Source organism: Artemia sp. Qi Xiang Cuo, chromosome 1, assembly GCF_049724085.1.
Source record: "Artemia sp. Qi Xiang Cuo chromosome 1, ASM4972408v1, whole genome shotgun sequence".
In the NCBI taxonomy this organism is placed as follows: Eukaryota; Metazoa; Arthropoda; class Branchiopoda; order Anostraca; family Artemiidae; genus Artemia; species Artemia sp. Qi Xiang Cuo.
The window spans coordinates 60487935-60498614 of NC_142794.1; the positions used below are offsets into that span (position 1 = coordinate 60487935).

Sequence of the window (10680 nt, forward strand, 5' to 3'; positions counted from 1 at the left end):
TATATATATATATATATATATATATATATAGACACAAGTACATATAAACCGATCACTCATGATCCTACTGATCAATTTACTAATAATATTATAAATGAATTATAACAGCTAAAACAGAATGGTAAAATCACACCACAATTATACAACAAATTTTACCCCCGTGGTAGTTTCTGTCCAAAATTTTACGGCTTACCAAAACTGCATAAACAAGGTATTCCCCTAAGACCTATCGTAGCATTTACTAAAGCCTCCGCTTTCAATATTGGAAAATGGCTTTGCACAGCTTTCAAACCTTTACTGTATTCACAAAATTCCTACAAAAATCAGTAATTCGGCAGATTTGGTTAAAAAACTTAATAACACAAGTATTTCAGAAAACACAATAATTAGTAGTTTTGATATTATTTCCATGTACACGAATATAGATGTGGCTACTTCTGAGCAATTATTAAAAAACCAAAATAGAAGAAAATTATCACTTAATCGAAGAATCAGCGACAGGGATTGATGGTGAAGTTTTATTTAATCTTGTTAAAATCTGTAATAAGTTTCCAATGTATTTTCAGTTTCGTGATTCTTTTTATCAACAAATAAATGGGTTACCAATGGGAGCAGCTCTATCCGGCCTACTGGCTAATATTTATGTCGAGAACCTTGAAAATTGGGCATTAAATTCTTATTTTTTAAAACATGTCTATTGGGGTCGTTACATGGATGACGTAATTTCACTTTGGAATTATAGGGAAACTGAACTTCGGGGTTTCCTAGATCATCTTAATACTTATGATATAAATTTGCAGTTTAACCTAGAAATTTAATTTGAAAATAAAATACCATTTTTAGATTTGCTAATTATCCGTAATGCTAATAATTTTGACTTCACTATTTATAGAAAACCAACACAAAACAATAGATATCTTCATTTTAATTTAAATCACCCCCCACAAGTTAAAAGAGCAGTTGTAACTTCTTTCATTGATCGTGCCCTGAACATTTGCTCCGATTCATACATAAAAGCAGAAATAAATTTTATCAGAGATATTTTATTTTGTAATGGATACCCCATTCTTTTTATCAATAATACGATTAACCATAGACTAAAAAGACATTTTCGTAAAATCAACGATATTTCACTATGTGAGGCTCCGGAAAAACCCTCTAATATAATTTATCTTCCGTACATCCCAAGAATCACCACAAAAATAAAAAATATTTGCACAAAAAACAATCCGTATTTAGTTTTCACCAATAATTTTTAAATCACAAATTTCTTAAACCCCGGTAAAGATAAAACCCCAGTTACTCGCCAAAGAGGGGTTTATCAAATACCATGCAATTGTGGCAATTACTACGTTGGCAAAACTAATCAGAATCTTGAAAAACGGAAACACCAGCATAAAGAAAACATAGACAGAGCGTTAATTGCTAATAATTCTAATAACTCCTTTGATTCTGCTTTAGCTAGCCATATATTTGATAATCCCAGCCACACAATACTTTTTGAAAAATCTTCTCTCATTAGTAGTGATTTGGGAATAAAACAGGTGGTCCGGGAATCCATCGAAATTAGGCTCAAAATGAATAAAAATATTTCCTTAAATAGGGACTTAGGAGAATATTCACTGAATTCTTTATACTCAAATTTAATTAAAAATGATCTAACAAAATATTTTATTAAACCAATTGACAATAGTATTGAACCCGTTACAAAAAGGCCTTTGAGACTGGCTGCTAAAAAAGCAAGATTAGCTTTGAAAACTTGCAGTTAATAATTTCATTTTATTTCGTTTGAATGAATTCATCCTCTCTCATCATTTTATTTGTCAGTCCTGGTTGAACTTCGTTGAAGTGAGGATACTGGGGCTGTTTTAAAGGTTTTTTAAAAGCGTTTTTTTTAAAAAAAGCATTTTTAGTTTTGAACTTCATATTTTAATGTAAGTTTGTTTTTATATATATTTTTTCTTTGGTGTTGTGCTGAAGACGGCCCTTGGACATAGGGCCGAATATTCACCGATTTAAATTGCACTGTCTTGAAAAAAAAAAAAAAAATCCCTATTTTTTTTAAGTTGTGTTTGTTTGAAAAGACACTAGATGTAGCAATTTCCCTTAAAATTAGTAATTAAACAGCTCTCTATATTCCAGTGCCCAGCTATCTTTGGGGAAAAAGATAAAAAGATACTGTCGATGCAGAATATCGTGGTTTCAGCCACTTTTCTTGATTTTCAAACCAACATATTTTCCTTGTTATTCAAGCCAAGGGACAGTTAATTTACTATATAGGGGTAATGGACAAGGCGGTTCTAATATGTACTTCTGTTTTTGATCTGACTCCAGTTTTAGGAGCTATGGGCTATTTTGTTTTTTACTATAGGACGTGATCGTCTCTTACTAGGTTGCTGGCTACCGCTGCAACCTGGAAAATGGAAATTTTAACACTATACAACTTTGGTCCTTATATATAGACTTACTGTTTACGCTATGTATTCTAAAATCCTTCTCATATTATGATCATGATGTCGTAATATACCGATGTCATCAGGGGTAACGTCATAATATAGTGTTTTTCTATCTGCGTCATAGTTCTAATAAAACTATGATGATATTCATTATCTAGTAAATAAAAAGTGCAGTTCCTTGTAAAAATATTGATTTTATTTTAAATGTTTTTTTTTTTAATTACAAAAGCAAGTAGAGGTGACAAATTCCTAATGTTATAATAACACAAACTACTACAGTATTAAAGAAAAATACAGTTTTTCGTACAAAATTGATTAAATATCTAAAATTATTTTTTAATTACAAATGTGTTTTAATACTATCAATTTTCTTTAAAATGAGCCATTGAACAACTCTCTACGATGTTCCAGTGCCCCGCTATCTTAGGATTGGAAAAAAAGATGCCGTATGCAGAATATCGTGGTTTCAGCCACTTTTCTTGATTTCCAAGCCAATACGGTAAGTTTTGGCCTGTTACGGTAAGACGGTAAGTTTCCTATACAGGGGTTTCGGACAAGGCGGTTCTAAAACAGTACTTCTTGTTTTGATGTGACTCATTTTTGGGAGTTAAGGTTTATTATATTTCTTAGTATTGGACGTGATTGTCTATGAATAGGTTGCTAGCTACCGCTGCAACCCGGATAAGGTCTGTTTCAGCTGTATCGTAGTCTTAGAGATCATAATTATGAACGGTGATGTACTCGTTCTTGAACATTTTAAGTAAAAACAAAATTATTTCAAATGCAAATCAAGAGCAAACACTAAACAGAATTTTGCCTTTTTTACCAAAACTTCAAGAATAAATGCTGTATCACGATAGTAATTTGAAAAACATGGAGCCCTGTCTTAATCAAAATTCCTCAAAAATACCATGGGAAGTTCCATTTCAAACTTTTGAAATGCAATTAGTAAACAAAACACGTTAAATTACTAACTGGTAACATTTTTGGCACTCTAAAATGCTTTCACTAAAGCAATAGCCCAACTTTAACCTAAAGAGTAGTTGTCGATAGTGGCCGCACATTTCCTTATACACAGGATAATTTAAATTTTTATTTAATTTTAGTATTCCACTTAATTACCATTTAAAACACTTTTTTTCAAAAGTAAATTTCACGTGGCAAGAAAATCCATGGTAACTTCGGTATAACTTAACATTGTTCTTAAATACAAAAGCAAGTAGAGGTGATAAACTCCTGATGTTATAATAACATAAGCTACTACAGTGCTATAAAAAAAAATGCAGTTTTTCGCACAAAATTTATTATATTTTTAAATTTATCATTTTTAATGCAAAAGATTTTTACTCCATCAATTTCCTTTAAAATTAGCCAGTAAACAGCTCTTTACGATGTTCCAGTGCCCCGCTATCTGAGGAAAAGATAAAAGATGCCGTATATGCAGAATACCGTGATCGTAGCCACTTTTCTTCATTTTCAAGGCAATATATTTCCCTTGTTGTTCAAGCCAAGGTACGGTAAGTTTCCTGTATAGGGGTTTCGGACCAAGCAGTTCTAATAGTGTACTTCTTGTTTTGATCTGAGTCATTTTTAGGAGTCATGGGCTATTATATTTCTTAGAGTTGAACCTGATCGTCTCTTACTTGGTTGCTAGCTACTGCTGCAACCCGGATAAGGACTCTTTCAGGTGTATAGTAGTTTTAGAGATCGTAATCACGAATGGTGATGTGCTCGTTCTTGAACATTTTTAATAAAAAAAAAATGTTGAAATGAAAATCAAAAATCAAAAGGGGTATTAAAACGTAAATTGAACATAAATTATCCTTTTACAAGACGGCGCAAACACTAAACAGCGTTTGATCTTTTCCCCAACACTTCAAGAATAAATGCTGTAGCACGACAGTAATTTGATAAAAATGGTGCCCCGTTTTGATCAAAATTCCTCAAAAATATCATGAGAAGTTTCATTTCAAACTTTTGAAATGCACTAAGTAAACGAAACACTTGAAATTACCAACTGGTAATATTTTTGGCACTCTAAAATGCTTTCAGTAAAGCAATAGTTCAACTTTAATTTAAAGAGTAGTTGCCGATGGCGGCCGCAGCTTCCTTATGTGGAGGAAAATTTTAATTTTTATTCAATTTTAATATAACACTTAATTACCATTTAAAACACTTTTTTTTCGAAAGTAAATTTGACATGACGGGAAAATCCATAGTAACTTCGGTGTAATTTAACATTGTTCCTAGCTCCCTGGTCAGAATTTATTTTCTGCTTCTTACGTAGGCCAGAACTCATACTATAGAAGTTGAATTCAGCCTCGATAAAAATGTCTAGCTAGCAGAAACCCGATAAAAAGATAAATGACCAATCCCGATCACAAGACCAATACCAAATAGAGAAAAATAAGTTTGCAATCGATTTTCCTTATTAAAACTTTTAGATTAGGTGGAAATTAGTACATTTTTCTTTTGCCTCAGTGTGATAGCTTTTCGAGACTGAAGTTCAATTTTTCCTTCGGTCTCAACAGTTTCTGGCTGCAGAACTAAAGAGCTGTGTTATATTTACAAACCTTGTGTTTGTACACGACTACTATAATATAACAGATAAAGCAAATTCCTGGAATAAACACAAATTGGTAATAGTAGAACGGAATTACAAATTTCGTTCCGGCCTACTCGGAAGGCCTCCTAGTTTCTAGTTTTATAGCGGGGCTGTTAAACATAAGAATCGTACACTTCTGGAAAAAAGCATAAAAACTGGTGTAAATATAGATTAAAGCACGGGAAATCTAACAGTGACGGGAAGCACGTCGAGCGGGCGCTCTTGAGCGACTTTTCGAGCGCCCGAAGTGCAAAAAATTCCCAAGTTTACCAGTATCTCTACAGAAGCATCAACACCTCTGAATATACATTTTAAGACATAAGGATTCCTATGGCGGCTATATAAAAAGTAAAGGATCGCCCAGAAGCGCACAATAGAGTGCTAAAGAAAACTGCGTAAAGCGTAAAAAAGGAGCGCCTGTTCCATATAATATCAAAACAGGCAAAATCATAGTTTAGAGTACTAGAAGTCCGAAGATTACAAGCAACAGCCCGAGTCTGCGCATCAAAGCGCAAATTTGTGCGCTCACGAATGCGCAAAACGCGCCGAACTGATGGAAAGTTTGAAGAAACTCCAAAAAAGGTGATAATGTAGTACAAAATATGGGGAACTCTTATAGCACCTTTGCAATTGCTGAAAAGTGCGCTAAAAGCAAAAAACTCATCTGCTTGTTACAAAAAGTTCAGATTTGGTAGAAACACGGTTTGAAATACCAAGAGTCGAGTGATGCTGAAAAGAAAGTGAATTCGTCAGCCAGAATCCAGTCCTGGCATGTCTTAATGCCCGCTTCAAGCACGAAAATAGACAAATTTACAAAACACTAGTTTCTTAAAACAAGCGATAACTCGAAATGACATCGAATATGCAATACGAAGCGTGATTTAGAGCGCCCAGCAGAGCCCACGACACTTAACGACACGACAAGAATGAAGGATTTCGAATACTCATAGAGACCTATATGGCACTTTTTCTTAGATGCGCAACCAAAAAAGTCATTTACGTTTGCAAGTTTAGCTAACTTGTCTTGATTGTCATTGTTATTGGAAAATGGAATACAAAATAAGGCAATAATTATCACATAATATGATACTTCGCTGAGATATCAGATCACATGCTGAACAACCGATATTCTAAGTTATGCTTAAACCTTAAAAGGCACATCAAATACATAATTTACAAAAATTCATTATACTTGGCAGGACCCGTGGCAAGAAAATAACTCGATGCACTCATGTGAGCTGCTCTTGCAGTTGCAGCACTTAGAACATTCCTTGTTGTAACTGCATCGTATAAGCTCTTGACAGGCGACAGAAGCTTGGGACAGGGTTGACCATCGGGGAGCCCAAAGGCTGTCTTTTCCCAACCGTAATTGTTGGGGTTCTTTCCGGGAATAATGGCAAGATGAGAACCAGACCATACCTCGGTTTGAAGGTAAGCGTGCCGAATATGCTGGTTTAGTGCATCCTGGGTTGGCGGAAGTCTGTCCATGGATGATTCTTTTTTGTGAACAGATACTTCCTCAACTTGTTTACCTACTCTTTCCCATGGGATCTGTCATATACATGCACAATGAGCTTTACAATCTCTGCAAATTCGTTTTCAGTGAGTTCTTGAAGAGGAGAAGACAGGCGGCTGAAGACCGGTCTTATGGCACCGTGCGCTTCCCATGCTTTCCAAAACCCTCCTTTGCCTTGCCACAGGAATGCGGACACAGTGTCGCAGCCACTTAGAGCATGGAATAAAAGCAGTGACTGCACCTTTTTTTGCCAAGTGCAGTTGCTAATTATTGAACAAGAATGCAGCGGAAACTCTTCCCTTGGCCGTATGCTACGTACAGTTGATCAATTCTAATAAGAAAGTACTTTGTGATGAGCAGAACAACTACATATGAATAAACCGTTCTGACAGTGATGAATTTCATATTACAGCGCGCTTGATGAAGGCAGTGTAGGACTATCCTGTTATCTCTCTCCTCGTGGCTGCTAGGATGAATTTTAGCCAGATTAGGTGGAATTGTACTTCTTGCACTATCACCAGAAGTCACGACCACCAAATGATTGGTAACAGTGTCGTAATTCTTTTTTTGCCATGAACTCGAATAGGTTCTGCTTGTTGTATGAACACTGAAAGAAACTAGCCCAGTTTTTTGGAATTGGCGTTGTTTCTTCAACCTTTGTCAGATATATAGCCTTGCCGCGTTTTTCTCGTGTAGAAGTTTTCAAACTGTCAGACTTATAAACGCCAAGGACAACATCAATTCGCTGTTTTTCACTTGGGAACTGCTTACGAAGGTATTGGCCGATTTCTTCTGTAATATGTTCGCCAAACGTCTTGCTTTTTGGCTTTATAAAGTGAACTGGGACAGCACCACCAAAAACCATGGAATCGGGGTGAGGTGTCTCGATCACAACTTCAGAAGAATAAGCTGTGAGCAGAGTTACAATATCAGAATTCGTGCCGAATCTAAGATTACCCTGATCAGCGATTGAAGGAAGGAAAGGCAGGTTCTCGGGTTTGAAAAACTCTTCTAACTTAGTGCCTCTGGTGTTGCAGCCAATATAGAGTTTTGCAAATAGGGCCAAATCTGACTCGGCCATCTGAAGGATCAATTTCGACTTCGGTATCGATGATGGAATGGGAGTTGAAAATAATGGCATCTTGTTTTGGCGTATTGGTGAATCAATAGGCTTTGCACGTTTTACAAAATGCTCTTATCAGTATCATACTGGGATAAGCCAACCATTTCCAGACTGCGGTAACTCTCCTGGAATCGATGGAAAAGAGACTGTCATACATACTTTCGAAAGAATTAACCTATTCTATTAGGGTATTTACAAGGTTTTTAGTGTTTGTCTAGAACCTCTTCTGAAATGAAAAGCCCATTTCGTGATTTTCTGCAGTCCGCTGTTCCTTCAAATTTCAGAATTTTAAGTAATTTGGAAAGCAAAAATTTGGATGGTTTTGACTTTTTAGCACTTTGGGTGCTTTATAAGACGCTATAGAGAAATGGATCCACTTCAAACCGATTACCCTTGTGTTTCCCCTATTTCATAATATAATTTCACTTTTTCCAGAGTTTCTCAAAATGTTCCATCATTTTTGTATTTTTGCGCGCTTTTGAGCGCGCAAATACGCGCTTGGACAGACAAACTCGAGCTGCTTCCTGTAATAGTCGAACTTCTAGTACTCTAAATTATGTTTTTGCCAGTTTTGTACTCCATTGAATAAGTGCTTCAATTTTAAGCTTTACGCACTTTTTAGCGCTCTATTGCGCGCTTCAAAGCAATCCGTTGCTTTTAATTTGCTACCTATAGAATCTCCATATCTCAAAACGTATTGTCAAAAGTTTTGATGCATCTTTAGAGAGACTGGTAAACTTGCGCTTTTTTTTCAAGCTTGCTGGATCATAATATTTGCAAAATTAAGAAATGGAAGTGTTATTCAGCATCACTGAATCCCAAGGAGAGGAGGCGAAGGGGGCGAGCCTATCTTGTACGATGTCCAAGTACAAATGCAGCAAATCAAGAAATTCATAGTATTCGAGAAATACAATGCTATACCGGCAAACAAAAGCACTTTTCTTTCAAGCCTTTACCCCCTAAAATAAATTTTTAATCTGGCAGGCCCCATCTACATACAAAAAAAAATTTGTTTCTCTCAATTATTATTTTAAACTGACGCGCATTCGTTTATTATAACAAGTCGGCCGTCAACAAATAAATCATGTTATCCACATTTTTTGCGGATTTGAGTTAAGACCAAAACAAACATGGTTGTTTTACGCGAGTATTAAGGAGGAATTAATATTTTTTATTACGGTTACCTCTGATTAAGCTAGTGTAAATTGCCTCTAGAAAGAGTTCGATTTCTGCTGAAATGCCACATATAAATCTACGTCTCTCTTAGGCCTTAGATAACCAACAAAGGTTTGGTCTGAGAATGCTTTTGATGTCTTTTTTACGATTTAAATAAGATCGAAACTCATTTATTCTTTCTTCTCCCAGGGAAATCATAATTGCTAAAATGCAAAAAGCTGGGTTAATCTAGGTTCACTTAGAGTTGCGTGTCACTCTAAGAGAAGCTAGATTAACCCAGCTTTTTGCTTATATCTCTCACTTATGTTGTGAGGGGGGGGTCCCAGAACAAATGTGCCCCTTCACCAGGTCACTTTTTACTGGTCTCGGCGTTTAGTTTTTGTGTGTGTGTGTGTGTGTGTAAGTTTTTGTGTGTGTGTGTGTAAGTTTGTTTTTGTGTTTTTTTTTGTGTGTGTGTCTGTTTGTTTGTTTGTGTTTGTGTGTTTTTGTGTGTGTTTATGTTTGTTTGTGTGTGTGTGTGTAAGTTTTTTTTGTGTATGTAAGTTTTTGTGTGTGTGTAAGTTTTTGTGTGCGTTTAAGATTTCTTGTGTGTGTGTAAGTTTTTTTGTGTGTGTAAGTGTTTTTGTGTGTGTGTTTTTTTGTGTGTGCGTTTATGTTTTTGTGTGTGTGTATTTTTTTTTTTGTTTGATTGCTTTTGTTATTCTTTTTTTTGTTTGTGTGTAAGTTTTTATGTGTGTGTAAGTTTTTGTTTGTGTGTGTGTGTAAGTTTTTGTGCGTGTGCAATTTTTGTGTGTGTGTGTGTGTAAGTTTTTTTGTGTGTGTGTAATTTTTTTTTGTGTGTAAGTTTTTGTGTGTGTGTAAGTTTTTGTGTGTGTGTAAGTTTTTGTGTGTGTGTAAGTTATTGTGTGTGTTTAAGTTTTTTGTGTGTGTGTGAGTTTTTGTGCGTGTTTAAATTTTTGTGTGTGTGTTAGTTTTTGTGTTTGTGTATAAGTTTTTGAGTGTTTGTATATTTTTGTGTGTGTGTGTAAGTTTATGTGTGTGCTTGTAAGTTTTTGTCTGTTTGTAAGTTTTTGTGTGTGTGTAAGTTTTTGTGTGTGTGTAAGTTTTTGTGTTTGTGTTAGTTTGTGTGTGTGCGTGTAATTTTTTTTTTGTGTGTATTTTTTTGTGTGTGTGTAAGTTTTTTTTTGCGTTTAATTTTTTTTGTGTGTATAAGTTTTTTTTGTGTGTGTAAGTTTTTGTGTGTGTGTAAGTTTTTGTGTGTGTAAGTTTTTTTGTGTTTCTGGATTTTTTGTGTGTGTAAATTTTTGTGTGTTTGAGTAAGTTTTTTTGTGTGTTTAAGTTTTTGTGTGTGTGTAAGTTTTTTTTTTTGTGTAATTTTTTTTGTGTGTGTGTAAGTTTTTGAGTGTGTGTGTAAGTTTTTGTGTGTGTGTAAGTTTTTGTGTGTGTGTAAGTTTTTTTGTGTGTGTGTGTGTGAGTTTTTTTGCGTGTGTGTAATTTTTTATGGGTGTTTAAGTTTTTTTTGTGTGTAAGTTTTTATGTGTATTTTTTGGTTTTTTTTTTTTTTTTCGTTTTTGTTTGTGTGTCAGTTTTTATGTGTGTGTAAGTTTGTGTTTGTGTTTATGTTTTTGTGTGTGTGTAAGTTTTTGTGTGTGTTTAATTGTTTGTGTTTGAGTTAGTTTTTTTGTGTTTGTAAGTTTTTGTGTATGTGTATTTTTTTTTTTGTGTGTGTTAGTTTTTGTGTGTGTGTAAGTTTTTATGTGTGTGTAGGTTTTTGTGTGTGTGTAAGTTTTTGTGTGAGTGTAAG

At 34.8% G+C, this 10680-nt stretch overlaps 1 pseudogene; it reads left to right on the forward strand.

Moving 5' to 3' along the window:
• Nucleotides 1–555: 555 nt before the first annotated feature.
• On the forward strand, nt 556–1769 carry LOC148956547 (uncharacterized; annotated as a pseudogene).
• Nucleotides 1770–10680: the final 8911 nt, after the last annotated feature.